Raw genomic sequence first — 16276 nt, forward strand, 5'->3', positions numbered from 1 at the left:
TTTGGTATTAACTGCCACACTGCCATCTAAGAAAAAAATACTAAACGATTTTGACAATCTTGTCAAATGACACAAATTATTTCTTTCACTTCTTGCACACATGGAGAAAGTTTTCTTCCGGCTGTACATTATGCATCACTTAGGAGCACACTTTCATCCTAATGATGAGAATGTTTCATATTCAGGCCAAAAGGCAATGGATATAATTATACATTCTTCCATGAATCAAATCATAATGGAATTAAATTGTGTTTGTAGGTTTGACATTTTGCTATTGTGGTCTAAAAAAGTAAAGACCAATATTAGGTATTTATTAAAAATGTACAATTCGCATCAAGCTGGCAGTGTTTTTACTCATTCATTTCTTAGCATTTGCACACCTAAAATGAAATCTTTCCTCAAATTCAAATTTATGAATTCTATATAGAAGAGCCACTTTGGTTGGACTGGAAAAGGAAGTACGGAACTGTCTTACTAAGGTCTTGTTCTTTTATTATTTATTTTTTTCAACAATGGTCACTCCTGAAGATGCATCTCAGAAGCCCCGAACATAAACAAATAAAAATAAAACAATATGAAACTACTTCATTGAGGCATAGATAATGAGATAGCGTTTGGATACAAAGTAAATAAGCTATAGCCTATAAGAAGTGAAATGTTTTCTACTTTCAATCATATATTCCATATAAATATACAAGAAATCCTAGATGGCAAAAGTGGAGAACAGAGTTATCTTACATAAATAATATTACACTCTTAGTATGTAAAAATTGTAAAATCATTAATTATAAGTAGCTTCCCTTCCAACCTTATATATCAGTTCAAGGTCTTCAAGAGGCAGACAGGATGAAATTCAATGTGCAAGACACTTAATGGTAGGATGTCTATGAACAATAGAAGGGTAAGGAGGATGTAGGTGAGGGAATCTTTAGACCATGAGGCCAGCCTGATGTCTATAAAAGGAAAAAGGAGAAGGTTTGGGGGTCCAGACTGCAGTTTAATTTTGAGAAAGTCTTAGCAAGAGCCTAAGCAAAGAATATCCACATGTGTTGAGTACCGCATTGGACATTCACTGCCTGGGGCCCAGAGAGGTTTTGCCTTGGCATGAGTGCTGTGGATGATCCAAAGGTACGCAGCAGCTGGAGGCTAGCTGGCTGGCACCCACCCTTTTGCAGCAAATTGTCTTGAAAGGAGATCGGAGCAGTGGACCTCCATGGCTTCTGCCACCCCGATAACCACATAGTAAAAACAGAATCATCTGAAAGCAGCAGTTGTGAATCACTTTCATCCTGGACCTTTGTAAACTTAAACAAATGATAAGGAACCTCTAAGAGCTTATCTTTACATGGATTATATCTGTCAAAATTTCCTGTTAGAATTTAAAAGATGTTTATTTGTTAAAAAAATACTAAAGTCACTACATTAACATAAATAATACATTTTTATGAAAAACATTTCCAAACCAACTAAATAAATTGAATAAATAAATAATCAGAAAAAGAGGTATTGTTTTACCACCACCACAACCACTCCCAAAAATGAAAAGATGTTTCTAACATCTCCTTTGATGGAACACAGTTGGGTCCTCATATCAGGTCCTGGATACGACCTGTATCGTCTGCCATTTCAGGTTCTGTAACTGATGAAAATCAAGGCTTATGCAGATATGTAAATGAGGAAAAGGAGGACCTTAGGGACCATATGAAAGAGGCTTTGGGGGACACGCACACTTGGAGAAGAATTGATTAAAGCGTTGAATACATCTCCACATTAAATATGACACTACATTTAATTTATAAAAGTTATCTTGCAGACATAGAATATGCTAAGAGTAAGATGCAACTAAAGAAGTCACTTTAGTTTTGACTCCGTCTTCAATTCTTCTAGCTCAAAATATTTCCCAAAATACAACACCTCCAACACAACATGCAAAATTATTTTGGCTTTAATTGTTTTTATCTTCCAGAAGTCTGGCCTTTCCTTTTTTTTTACTTTCCGAAGTGCCTACTGCAATGCTTTGCACATAATAGGATTTTGGTAGTTTTAAATAAATGCCAAATATTGATGTTTCTTATGTTATATTTGGTGTCAAAGTATCATTATCAAACTATGTGGTTACATGTTGTAAGCTACATATTATCTTTAAAATAGTATGATTTTGTACGTTTTTCTTTCCCTTGAAAATAAACAATAAATAGGCATGAAACATTTTAATAATAGCTGTGGATAAAAGATGCTTTGATTGATGACACGTTATGCTTTCTTTTCTTTTCTAATAAGGCTACAATGGTGAGCAGTGACTTCTGATTTTATTGCTTAACTGTGTTGTAATCGTCAGCCATTAGCTGTAACCTGATTTTTCTTTATGTTAATTACATGACACTATTTTATATATGTGCAATTATATGAATTGTTTTTTTCTTATTTCCATTTTACTGAATAATTTAACACATAATAGTGCCCTGAATTAGTGCCCTTTGAAGATAATTCTGTCTTGGAAAAATCACCCTTCTCTTCATGAAGTCTATCATTGTTTGTTGAGATAATGAATATCTATGGAAAGGATAGTGATGCCCTATGCCAGTGCTGTCTAACAGAGCCATAATGGGAGCCACATATAATTTTAACTATCCTAGAAGCCACATTAAGCAAAGTAAAGAAACCAGAAAAAAATAATTATAATAACACATTGTATTTAACCCAATAAACCCAAAATATTGTCAACATGTAATCAGTATAAAAGTCTTTAATGAGCCTATAAACAATTTTCATTGTACTAAGTGTATATTTTATACTTATAACACATCTCAATTTATACATGACATTTTCATTGGAAATACTTGATCTGTACTTAGGTTTCATAAAATTTAGAGGGAAGAAGTAGATTCATATGCTAAAATTTCTCCTTAAATATTTAAAAGTTTTCCAGCAATCAAACTGAATGGAGGATTAGTTTTAAAATGTAGGTAAAAATCTTTGCAAACCATCTATCTGATAAGGGGGTTAATATCCAAAGCATATAAGATACTCTTAAACTGAATAGCAAACAAAAAAAACAAATAGAAATAGACAAATAGACAAATAGAAAAAGGCAGATGTCTGATATCACTTATATGTGGAATCTAAAAAAAAAACTGAACTCACAGAAACACACAGTAGAATTGTGCTTGCCAGTAGCAGCTGGTTGGGAAATTGGTCGGATGTTGGTCAAAGGGTACAAACTTCCAGTTGAAGATGGGTAACTTTTGGGGATCTAATGTATAGCACAGTGACTTTGGTTAATAATAATGTATCATGTACTTGAAAATTACAACAAGAGTAGATCTTTTATGTTCTCACCACAAATAAATAAATATGATGCTAATTATGTGAGGTGGTGGAAGTATAAACTAACCATTACCATTATAATTAGTATAAACTAATTATTACCAGTGGTAATAATTTTGCAACATATACACGTATTCAATCATCACACTGTACACTTTAAACTTACAGGATGTTCTATGTCAGCTATATCTCAATGAAGCTAGGAAAAAATTTCATTCAAGTTACTTAAAACAAAAAAAGTAAATTATCAGTCATATTAGACACATGTGCCTAATGGCTATTGAACTTTACAGTGTATCTCAATACAATTTAAAAGTTATCATTTTGGTATTTATAGATTTGTCAGTGTGTTTCTTGGCATGTGAATAAATACTGTCTTTGGCATGAAGCCAGTAACTCCTCTGAATTTCAAAACATATTTAAATACTTCAAAAACACATTGCAAAAAACCCACATTATTATTTTATGTAAACATTTGATATTATTTCTTTGAGTAAGAACACATTTCCCATTTTCACTAGAAAATATTTTTCTTTAAGCAAGTGCTATTTTCCTTGAGCCAAGGAGAGAGGAAAAGAATGGCAGCTTTTCCAAAGACATAATTAAATCAACCAAACCAGTTAATGGATGACATATATAGTTGAATCAGGATATCATATTTTCCACATGCTCATCCAGTGTGAATTTCATATATTCTAGAAGTGTTTGATGATTTTGTAAAAATACTGATGTAAAGAGGGGCCAAAACTATAAATCTTATTATCTTATAGTCTTAATTGTAAGTCTTATTACCTTAATTACCTATCACCTTATTTAAAAAATTAGTGTATTTTCATTGTAAAGAAAATGCATTGTCATTTTCAAGTGTAAAGAAAATATACTTAGAAATTGTAAAATTTCAATGTCACTGATAACATTTCCTTCTGAAAATATAGTTTCTTAATGTCACTTTTCATGCTTCCACTGTACATACTATAGTATATAGACACATGGATGATAGCTAGATATTTGGAAAATAGGTTGTAAACTGCTACTATATAGATATATATAGAATTGTGCTCTACACTTACTTCCAATATGGTAGCCACTAGCTACATGCATTTTTAAATATTTGAAATGGGGGTCATCTGAATTGAGATGTACTGTCAGGATAAAATGCCCACTGGATTTCAATGAGTTAAGTAGGAAAAAAAGAATTTATGATATCACAAATATTTTTTATTGTTCACCTATTGGATTGATAATGTATTATGTCATTTGATCATTTTTACCTTTTTAAATGTGGTTACTAGAGGGGTACCTAGATTGCTCAGTCTTGATTTCAGCTTAGGTCATGATCTCAGGGTTGTTATTGAGTTCTGTGTCAGGCTGCCCACTGGGTATGGATCCTGCTTAAGATCCTCTCTCTCTCTGCCCCTCCCAACTCTCTCTCTTCTCTCTTTCTCCTTCTGTCTGCTAAAAAAAAAATGTGGTTACTAGAAAATTTAAAATTATCTGTGGCTTCTATTACATTTGTATTGGATAGTGCTGCTCTGGAGTATTAAAAATACACTTTAAAATCCACTGAGCACATCCCATAATTTCCAAGATATTCAACTGCACTTATTTCATATATAGGAAGACATATATGAAACGTGACATATTTAAATACCAACCTTAAAGAACAGAGTTTAAATAAACAAATTGATATTATTTGTAAACATTTGACATAATGTCTCAGTAAAAATATTTTCTGTTTGATCTGGGAAGAATTTTCAGTACACAATAAAGCTTAAATACTTTGTGAAGGCTGATGTGAACTTCTATTTTTGTATCAATCACAGAGATGCCTTCAGGTTAAGATTCTTTCTTTTATGCCAAATATAACATATGTAACATGAAGCAAACCCAATAAATGAGAAGCAAGTACTTACCCTTTAGGATAATTAGTGTAATTTCCCTTAGTCTGCTTCTGGAAACCAAAGGACATTTTGTGTTTTCAGTAGATAATACAGAAAATGATGTCATGTATATCATCCATATCTGTGGAATTAGTTTCAAATATCAGCAGTGTTAAAGTAATAAAATACATGTTCTTAGAATCTGAGACAGAAAGTAATTTAAAAGTTTCTAATGTGTCTCCAGTCTTCTTAAATCTTCTTGTGATTTTTTTCTACTTTTCATTATAATAGGCCATGTTGCAGGAACACAGATTTTAGCTATGATTGCATTTTTGAAAAGTAAAACCAAAAGAATGTCTACATTAATTTAAGATATTATTATGACTGTGACTAGTATCTTATTAGAATGTTAAAACTAAGGGACCTGTTCCTCTATGAACAGAATACCGATGTAAATGATGAGAAAGTGAAGATGCTATTTTCTTTTACACAAATATTAAGAATTAACTATGTGCTAGGTGTGCACTATGATGACAAAATATTATCCTTGGCTTCAAGGGGATTATAGTTTATTGGAGAAACAAACTATGAGTTGAGAAACATAGTGCACAGTAATAGGTGCTATTTCACAGGAAAGACCAGGTTGCTAAAGAAGCACATAACAAAATACTTGCAAGGGAAGTTGGTTCAAGAAAAGAGGGAGAAAAAGGGCTGATAAGGCATTTTCCTGGAAATGTTATCTGGAAGGGTAGGACTTAGAAGACATGTATATTTGAATCAAACCTGACAGAGATGTGATTTGTGAAGGCATTAGTGTTTGATCTATGGGAGGAGCTATGGGATCTTAGAAATGTGATTAAACTTTGGGGTGTCCTTGTAACCCCAAAGGTTCTTTTGAGTGGTCACTTCAGGGTCTATTGCATATGCCTAAGGTAGGTATTTAGAATGTCAATGTCATAATTGCTACAATGCCTCCTTGGCCTTTGGTTTATTTTTCTTTATTCTTGTCACTTGCAAAAGAAGAAGGATGTGTCCTATTCTCTAATGCTTGAGGATCAAAATCTGAATGTATTGCTTTCTCCCATAGCTAATCTAAATTAGTTTGTGTTAACCTTTTAACCCATAGTCCTCTCCTCTCATGTATAGATTATCTATATAATTGTAATCGACAGAGAAAAGTTGTTATATTCAAATACTACGCTAGCTGCTTCATTCCTATTTAGTCAATTCTCCTATCATCCTATGAAATATCTACCGAGTTTCCATTCACAGAGGGGGAATTGAGTAATGGAATAATTCTCTCATGCTCATACAGCTAGTAAATAGTGAAATTAGGACTCTGAAATGTAAACCTAGGGACACCTGGGGGGCTTAGCGGTTGGGCACCCACCTTCAGCCCAGGGCGTGATCCTGGAGTTCCAGGATTGAGTCCCGCATCGGGCTCCCTGCATGGAGGCTGCTCCTCTCTCTGCCTGTGTCTCTGCCTCTCTCTGTGAGTGTCTCTCATGAATAAATAAATGTAAAAATCTTTAAAAAAATGTAAACCTTGAGTAATATAATGTCTCTTTTGGCCAATGTATTTGTGATGTTATTATATGTTATAGCTGTATATATATGTATATGTGTTTATATCTATCTTTATATCTCCCTATGTAGATAGATAGATCTCCATAAGTTTGCAAAGTTCTTGAGAAAAGAAACTATGTCTATTTCTTTGATTTTCTCCCAACTTGCTTTGGATTCCCAAGACATTTATTTATTAACTGAATTTCAAGAAAAGCCAAACATAATTGAATTCAGAAAACAAAAGTAAAATAAAAATTCTTTTGTACCTGAAAGATAGTATTAACTATAGATAACATAAAGTGTTCCAATGAAAAAGACTAAATAAATCTACTTTGATTTTTCGAAACCAGACTGGAGATGATATGCCATTGTATTCTCTGGAGGTGAACTAAAATAAATAAACAAACAAAGATTACTAAAGCAACAGACTTATACCTTAAGGGATAAAATTCTGCACTAGATTTTAAAACTTACAAGTAGAAACTCATGACCTAAATCTTGTCATCAATAGCCTGCCCATGCACACCATTTAAGTCTGCTGGTGATCAAGATCTGTCCTTTAAGAACATTCGCCCAATTTCTAGTATCTATTCTAGGAATAGATTCTCCACAGTCTTAATTGAGATTGCTCATGGGATGCAAAGAAAGTTGTGAATAAATGATGAAACCCACCTGCTGCTTATAGGTTGCTGAAGAAGGGAAAAATCTGCAAGTGCCTTTAAGTGAATCAGAGATTGTTACTGTTGCTCCATAGGTTCAGGAAAGAAATCAAGGTTGTTGACATTCCTGTCATTGAGATATACAAGAGATACAAATGACTTCTAGTTGCCTATGGCATTTAAACCATATTGTTAGTAATTTACCAGCTAATAATAAGAATTTAGGAAGGTGGAAATCATTTGAAGACAAATAAAATCAATGTTGATGATTGTTCCTATTGACAGCTCAAGAAAAATATGCTGTTAGTGATTTTAGCCTAGCTACTATTCATTTATGAAGCCTGGTACATTTTCATTTAAAATCTCTATGCATTATGCTGGAAACTGTTCAAGTACAATAGGAACTCTGCTTAGCAATTTCTGATGGCCATTGCAGAAAATGACTCAGTAATGCCTCCTGACTTGTAGAGTCACTTTAGTTTAGTTTTCAACCTCCACCTCCTCCTCTCATAAGGTCAAGATGTATGTGATTACGATACTTGCATCTTCCTGCTGGGGTGCTTGAATTTGAAGCCTTGAACTATTTCATTATATGGAATAGCCATACTAAGCCTATCAAAACCTGTTTCTGGAATGGACATCCCATTCCGGCTGTGTATACAAGATTTGGCTGTTTGTACTGAATTAACTACTTGTGTTTTCCAATGTCAACACAAAAGCAGAAAGTAAATCATTATCTAAACTCTCTATACCAGAAATGTTTCAGAGGAAAAATGGACCTCAGTCATAATCTAGTGTGACACATTTGACATGCAGATGAGGAGAGCAATGCCTGAAGATGCTAAGTAATTTTAACGTTCTATCTTGGGATGCCTGGGTGGCTCAGTGGTTGAGCATCTATCTTTGGCTCAGGGCATGATCCTGGAGTTCTAGGATCAAGTCCCACATTGGGTTCCGGGCATGGAGCCTGCTTCTCCCTCTGCCTGTGTCTCTGCCCCTCTCTCTCTCTGTCTCATGAATAAATAAATAAAATCTTTAAAAACAATTCTATCTTAAGATAATGACAGAGAAAGTACTAGGATATTGTCTTCTACTTTCTAGCATGAAGTTCTTTTCATTGATCATGTATTGTTAAATACACACAGCTATGATTAGAATATGATTAGCTATGTGGTCACAAGTCTCTGGCTATTGATACAAACACTATCTGGTCCTCCAAGTGTCTTTCCTTTTTGTATTGACCTGTAACTTGCATCCTGGACCACATGATGTGTCCAGTATTTGTTGCATTGTTGAATGTTGTTTCCTTAGCTGTATTTGTAGCAATGATCAGCGTTCCAGTTATAAATGAAAAACTAGCTAGATAGTTCACTGCATTCAAGGATTCTGGAAAAAGGATAGGATTAGGATTCTAGAAAAAGCTTCCATAAGACCTGATATCATAGCCAGCACCTCCAGCTCTGGCCTCTTTGTCACCAAAGGGCTAGGAAGCCCCCAAACCAACACCCATGCCTGGAATCAGCTTTGAACCCGAGAGGATGCATGGAATATCAGGAATCCGGTGAGATATCAGACAAATTTTGTGGTTTATAACTATTTCATTTCCTTCTGGGGACTTCCTTATTTTTTCTTAGCAAATTAGAATAATTGCCCATCCCCACCCAGCCTTATGTCCTGAGAATATTTGCACTGAGCTCATATCCCTCTTCTGTTTGTTTATCTGAGCCTCACGCCTATCCCACCACATCTCTGCCTGGAAATGCAGAGAAATGCAATACAAATTGGAAATGCAATACAAGGTAATATATTATATATAATATATTATATATAATATATATAATATATTCATATATATAATATATAATATAATATTATGGCTTTTTGTACTGAATTAACTACTTGTGTTTTCCAATGTCAACACAAAAGCAGAAATATCCAATATAATATAATATATATAATATATTCAAATATATTCATATATATATTAGTGATTACATTAGTGAAAGCAGCTAAAGTCAATCCATGTAATGGTAATAGTAACAGTAATTGATGTAATAATAGTAAAATATCTGCACAATAATCACCAATTATTTGACAGAGTCTATGCGCTAGAGTATCTTGTTCCTTATAAAGACTTAAGATTTGACCAAAGGTAAAATGATATGGTACCCCAGGGTATCAGTTACGATTAGGTTCAGCTATAGACAAAAGTAGATTCAAGTTAGCCATGGCCTAAACACACAAGACTTTATTATTTCATATAATATGGTCAAAGATCAGCAATCAAGGACTTATATAAGTTTCACAAAGTTGCAAGAAACTTGACTCATTACAACTTTTAGTTTCACTATTCAGCTATGGTCATTTTCTGCAAAGTACAAAATAGCCACTGGAGCTTCAGCTACTATATCCACATTCCAGCCAGGAGGAAGAATGAAGGGCAAGTAGTTTTACACAATATTTTTACTTTTTAGAAATTAGTCTTCTGACCAAAATCTCTCAAAAGGCTGTTGAGAATCCAAGTTGACATATATTTGACTAACATTTGGGGATTTTAATGGAATATATATAACAGAATCTGCCCGACCATCTAAAACTTTTTGAATGACAGACATGGACAGGAAGTATCACCAGTACAGAATATGGAGATTTTCAGCAATGAGAGATGTAAACTCTTCTTTGAAGAGAAAACAACCTGTGGTAAAATCAGAGATGGTCTAGAATCACGTAGGCAAGAATTGGGCAAATTTTAGTGAGTGATAATGGCAATGTTAAATCATTAAATTGTCATCTTGTGAAAGTTTTAGTTTTGTGAATTCTTTTTTTTTTTTTTTTAGTTTTGTGAATTCTTTTCCAATCTTGGATGTATACATATGGTTGTGACTCAAAGCTTATAGAGGATATCATCTCTAAGCACGAAATGCCCTTTCTCACATACTCATGTTGTGGTCCTCATATCTAGGAAGTCCTCTAATAGAAATACTCTCTTCCTGTAGGTTTCAATCAACCCCACATAAACAAAATATTCAGTAATGGAGACATAAGTTAGGAAGCATGCAGAAATAAGCAATCACTTAATTTTAAATTAACAATTCAATCAAGACCCTTTCTCACTGCTCTTAGAGGGTAAGTTCCCCAAATATTGCCGTGTGGCCTTTGTAGGACTTACTCTAAAATTATCAACCTCAGGCAGACAGTGTTTCCAGACACTTATTTCCAGATTATCTGTATCAGAATTGTCTATGGTGCTTTTGAAAACAGATTTTTAGATCCCAAAATAAACATACTGAATATGAATGGGTGGTGGGGAAGTAGAGGATTCTATTTTTTTACTTGAAGATATTGGAAAAAAATGTAAATCAAAGAACAAAGGCATGGTTGATAGTGAACACCTACAGATAGCTTATAGTTCAAAATATAGGTAAATATGAATACTGATCTGAGTGATTTGGAATGATTAGCTCAGTGTTGTAATATTGAGCAGAGACACTCAAATAATATGCCAGGGCACATTTCTTACTTTTCTGTGGGAGTTTCATCAAATATTCCCTCCCCTTTATTTTGTCATGGTACTAGAATATCATGCTCTTAAAAACTGCTTTTATTTATCTGGCAACTGACATATTTCTCCAAGTACTTTTTGATCATTAATCAAATATTTTATTATGTATAGTATGATATAGCATGATAGTATATTTATATTTCAGCCTGAGATAGCTTTAATAAATCAGAAGGATATATTATGTTGGTGTTTGTATAAATTTATGCAAATTTTCTGTATACCAGAAATCAAAAAAATATATGGAAACAGGACACAATTTTTAAAAAGAAAATCTAAGTGAACAATTATTTTTTTCCTAGACAATAGGCACATATATTTGACTACTATTTACCAATAAATGAATATTTTATAACAAACTGAAACTTAAAGGAGTCATGAAAAATGTACACATCTTGCTTCAGTTTCTCCTTTTTTTTATGCTATTTGAGCTCCTGATCACAGAGGAAAGATGCAACGCTTTGGATGTATTATTTAGTCAACAAATTTTACTAGGTTCTGTTAATGAGCCAGACATTGTGCTATATTCTGAATACATAAGACAGTACAATATGGTTTAATTGAATGAAGAGAAGAAAACTAAATAAATAATTATAAAACTGTTCTTGGGGCTAAAAAAATAATGGGTAAAGTGCAGTGTGAGCAGGGAAAGAAGGAATAACTGTGCCTGAGAGCATTTAGAAAAACTAATCAGAGAATTGGAGTGCAGTTTGAAAATTCAGTTGATGTTAATCCAGAGAGAGGAGCAAGGGTGTATGAGAGGGAGTGGTGAGGGGCACAGGGTGTATGCTGGTTTCTGCGGGTATAAGAACAAGGTAGATTTAGTGGGCTAAAAGTTTGTTTTGACTAGATTTTAGGCTGCAAAGGAGACCTACACTTCTGGAAAAAAAATGAATTTTCAAGGTCAGAAATTATCCTATAGCTTGAAAAAACTAAAAAGAAGGGACAAAATATATAATGAAAATAAGTTTTTAAAGGCACTAAACATAAAACAACAAAGTACACGATGCCTGAGAGACATAAAATAAATGTGGTGAAATTCAGTGTTGTCCCAGTTGGCAATTTATAATCCCAGACTGTAGTGCAGGAAGGAGCAACCCAAGCAGAACCCTGCTGGTTCAGGGAATAGAGGGATGGAACTCCATCAAGCTCCCTTTGAGGATTTCGCACAGTACTGATCACTACAGGAAGTGAAGAAATTGTCTGAGGTTGGGGGTGGGGGGTGGGTAGGAGGAATAAACCACAAGGATTAGAAGTCACAGTTTCTGGCACTTACATTGTACTGGGGAATAGTGTCTATTCTCTCTGGCCTGTGTAGAAAACCTTGTAATTCTCAGGGTAATGTGTCATCGGACTTCTATTGCTTAACTAGTGGGGAAAATTCATTTTAGACCGAGACTCATTCTCTTAAATAGCAAAATTTAAAAGCAAGACTCTGAAGGATTAAACTCTCAGACATCAATGTATTTTCAAACTGTTTCCAAGTAACTTGACTACATATATACATATAATTTTAGGAATACAAAAATGTCCAGTATACAACAAAGTCCCTATTGCTAGTATCCAATCAAAAATTAAAAGACATGCAGAGAAGGAAATTATTATCTGTAATGAGGAGAAAAATCAGTCAATTGATACTGACTCAGGATTGACATTACCAGGGAGGAAGGCTTCCTCTGCCCTAAGGTCCTTCTTAGGGTTGGATTTAGAATCAAATTGACATGAGACAAATGAATAGGAAAAAGTCAAATTTAATAGATGTACAATTGGGGAATTCTCACAGGCCAGAAATTCCAAAGACAGTGAGGCAACAGAAAGCTTATAGGAGCTAAAGAGATGGGGAGGGTCTGAGGATAAGAGGGGAGGAAGGCCATTAGCAGGAAGATGAAAGATGTTTTGAAAAACAAAGGCCGCCCTCTTTTTTTATCATTTTTTTATTTTTATTTTTATTTTTTTTAAGATTTTATTTATTTATGAGAGACACACACACACACAGAGACAGAGAAACAGAGACACAGAGAGAGAGGCAGAGACACAGGCAGAGGGAGAAGCAGGCTCCATGCTGGGAGCCTGATGTGGGACTCGATCCCAGGACTCCAGGATCATGCCCTGGACTGAAGGCAGGCACTAAACCACTGAGCCACCCAGGGATCCCTTTTTTTTTTAATTTTTAATGTAAGTTTCTTAGGTAAAGGGGAGCATCTACTAATAGCTCTCTTCCAGTACAGGCTCTCCTTTCCAATGTAAATTCAGGCAGTTACAGGGGAGGCAGAGAGCCTTTTCTGTCTTCTGGGTTTTAATTACTTTTAATTTGAAACAATCTATGTGCTTAAATGGCACATTTGGGGGTATCTCATCCTGTACCCCTTCAGCATGGATGAAAGGATTAGTAGTAGACAAGGACATTAACTCATGTAACAATTTTGCCTGTTCTGGAAGCTAGGGGAAAGATTGAATATGTTCAATTGTGACATGGAAGGTATAAAAAGTTCCACAACAAAATTCTAGATCTGAAAGCTACAATATTTGGAATGAAAAATATACTGGATAGAATTTGTGCTTGAATAGACATGGCAGAGAGAAAAACGAGTGAACTTGTAGAACTTATCCAAAATAAAACACAGAGGGAAAAAAAAGTGTTAATAAGTGAACAGGGCTTTAGTGAGTTGTGGGTCCACTTCACGCAGCATGGTTGGAAGAAATAGGGGCAAACTGAAAATGTGTTTTAAGAAATAAAGGCAGAAAAGTTCCCAAATTAATAAAAACTATAAAAGCACTGATCTGAGAAGCTCTAAAACTCCCAGTAACTAGATACATGAAGAAAATTATACAGTTACATCATAAAAAGATTGCTTTAAATCAGCAATTATACACATTTGTAAAAAAATTTAAAACCAGCCAAAGGAAAAAGAGACATATTACACACAAAGGAAAAAGATGAGGATGGGAACATATTTCATATTTCTCATTCAAAATAATATGAGCTAGAAGACAGTGGAGCAACATCTTTAAAGTATGAAAAGGTTAAAAAAAAAAAAAAAACCTAACACAAAAACAACAAAAAACTTCAAAACTCAAACTGTCAATATAGTGATATTTTTGCCGAGGGGAGAAAAATAGAAATTTTCAAACATACAAAAGCTCAAATAATTAGCATGCTTACACAACAAGAAATGTAGCAGTAGGTCCTTCAGACAGAAGCAAAACTATAGCAGAGATAGTTCTAGATCTACAAAAAGAAATAGAATGCACTAGAGATTGTAACAATGTGCACAAACACATTTTTTTCTTATTACTAAAATCGACTTGAAATGGTCAACTGTTTAAAAATGATTAAAATATATTAGGTACTATAAAATATATGTTGAAATAAAATGTATGACACCAAGAGTACCATATCAGTTTAAGTAATATAACATCACTTGAAGGTAGATTGTGATAAATTATGGATATATACTCTAAGCCCTAAAGCAACCACTAAAATAATACAACAGAGAGTTATAATGAATAGGCCAACAAATGCAATAAAATAGGATTGAAAAGTATGCAAAAGGAGGCAGGAAAAGAGAAACAAGGGAGCAAAGAACAGGTACAAAAAATTGGAAACACAGTTCCATAATATGTTATTCTGAAAAGATCTATTTTAAATTAAAAGGTCCATATACGTTTATGTTAATAACTAAAACCTAACTTGACACCCAAATGCCCATCAACAGATGAATAAAGATGCAAAATACAATATGTCCATATAGTGGAATATTATTCAGCAATAAAAGAACCCATGTTTCATACATGCAACAAATCAGAAATGACCAAATGGTGTCCTTAAAATGTGTGTAGTTTATTGCATGCCATTTACACCTCAATACAGCTGGCTTTTTAAAAGCCATAATGGAGGAGGAGAGTGGGGATAAGCCTAAATGTATAGACTGGAAAGATTGTGAAGGAACCTTGAATACTATGGAGTTTTAGTTTTGTTCTTCAGGCCATGTATTTCAGACTGGGAAGACAAGTAGGCCTGGCTATAGGCACCCCATTGCTGTTTTAATCAGATCAGCATTGCCTTTTCCTTATAGAGATAAGACTATTTTCAATCAGAAATTCTGCAATTACTAAAAAAAAAAAAAATTCTGCAATTACTAAAGCAGTTGTGAAAACCATTGCTTTGTTAATGGGGGCAAGTCGCCAGCGTTGCAGGAATGTGAGGACGGTGGTAGTCTATACATTTCTCCATTTCCCTTTTTCTTCTACTTGCTCCATAATCCTGTACTAAGATGACCAGGAAAAATGAATCTCATGTTCTCTGCTCCATCAAAAGACTACTTCTTATTCTCTTAAAGGGAATCGATCTTTTAATTTATATTTTTGATTATTGTTCCTGACGCGTGAGGGCTCACTCACTTTGATTTTTTTTTCTTACCTGGTGTCTGCCAAAGGGTCTGTGAAAGTCTTGCACAAGAGATGTTATAACAAATTGAACAAAATTAAATACTTCATCATTCTAGAGAAGGGAATACATCATTATAAATTTGTCCTGAGATTAAATACTACATTTTATCTTTTTTTTTTTTTTTTTTTTTTTTTTTTTAAGAATAGTTGTGCTTAGACTGGGGTTGAAATATATAGAGTGAGGGGTAAATGAAATAGAAAGGGTAAACAAAATATAAAATCAGCTTACTTTCTTATCAAATTTGTCAAATGTTAAACCTATTTTCAAAAATTTTCCATTTCATAGTGTGGAGAAGAGAGAAAGAAACTAATTTCTTTGCACTATAATTATATCCAAGTCTCATTATATTAACAAATTTAACCCTCACTACAGTCTTTTAATCTATCCCTTATTAGCCTTCCTTCAGAGATAATGAACTTGAAACTTTAAGCAGTTAAATATATTTACCAAAGATCACAAAGCCAGAAAAATAGGCTAAGTTAGGATATGAACCTACGTGTACACAATTTCTTCTTTCTTCTAGATCAACGTTTGCAGAACTTGGTTTCCTGGGTCATTACTAACTAGATAATTACAATGAGTTTCATGCAATAAGGGTTGCACTTTTAAATTAGTTTAGGGGAACAAAAAAGCTGAATAGTAAATTGGGTGTTTGCATATTAAAGGCTCAGTTCACTCCTAAAGAAAAAGAAATCTGCTCATACTTGTTTAACTCAACATTCCGTAAACTTATTTTATAACAATGTCCTTTATAAGACATCATCTAATGTAGCATGGATTATTCATTTCATTTTCCGCAGCACACAGTTTGAGAAACTTTGATGCTGCAACACAT

At 33.8% G+C, this 16276-nt stretch overlaps 1 long non-coding RNA gene across 13 annotated transcripts in view; it reads right to left on the reverse strand.

Annotated features, from left to right (window-relative positions):
• The window catches only part of LOC144287963 (uncharacterized), a 56307-nt gene that overhangs the window by 25600 nt on the left and 14431 nt on the right, over positions 1–16276 (reverse strand). For 6 of the 13 annotated variants that reach the window (XR_013355865.1, XR_013355863.1, XR_013355868.1 and 3 more), the window contains 3 exons: positions 7446–7559; positions 5241–5349; positions 4599–4782 (listed from right to left, as the gene is read on the reverse strand). This is a non-coding gene — a long non-coding RNA (uncharacterized LOC144287963). Of the gene's footprint in view, positions 1–961; positions 1305–4598; positions 4783–5240; positions 5350–7445; positions 7560–16276 lie in introns of those variants that run through there. The other 7 variants (XR_013355867.1, XR_013355861.1, XR_013355869.1 and 4 more) reach the window with 3 other exon arrangements.

The sequence above is a fragment of the Canis aureus genome, chromosome 17 (genome assembly GCF_053574225.1).
Source record: "Canis aureus isolate CA01 chromosome 17, VMU_Caureus_v.1.0, whole genome shotgun sequence".
Classification (NCBI taxonomy): domain Eukaryota; kingdom Metazoa; phylum Chordata; class Mammalia; order Carnivora; family Canidae; genus Canis; species Canis aureus.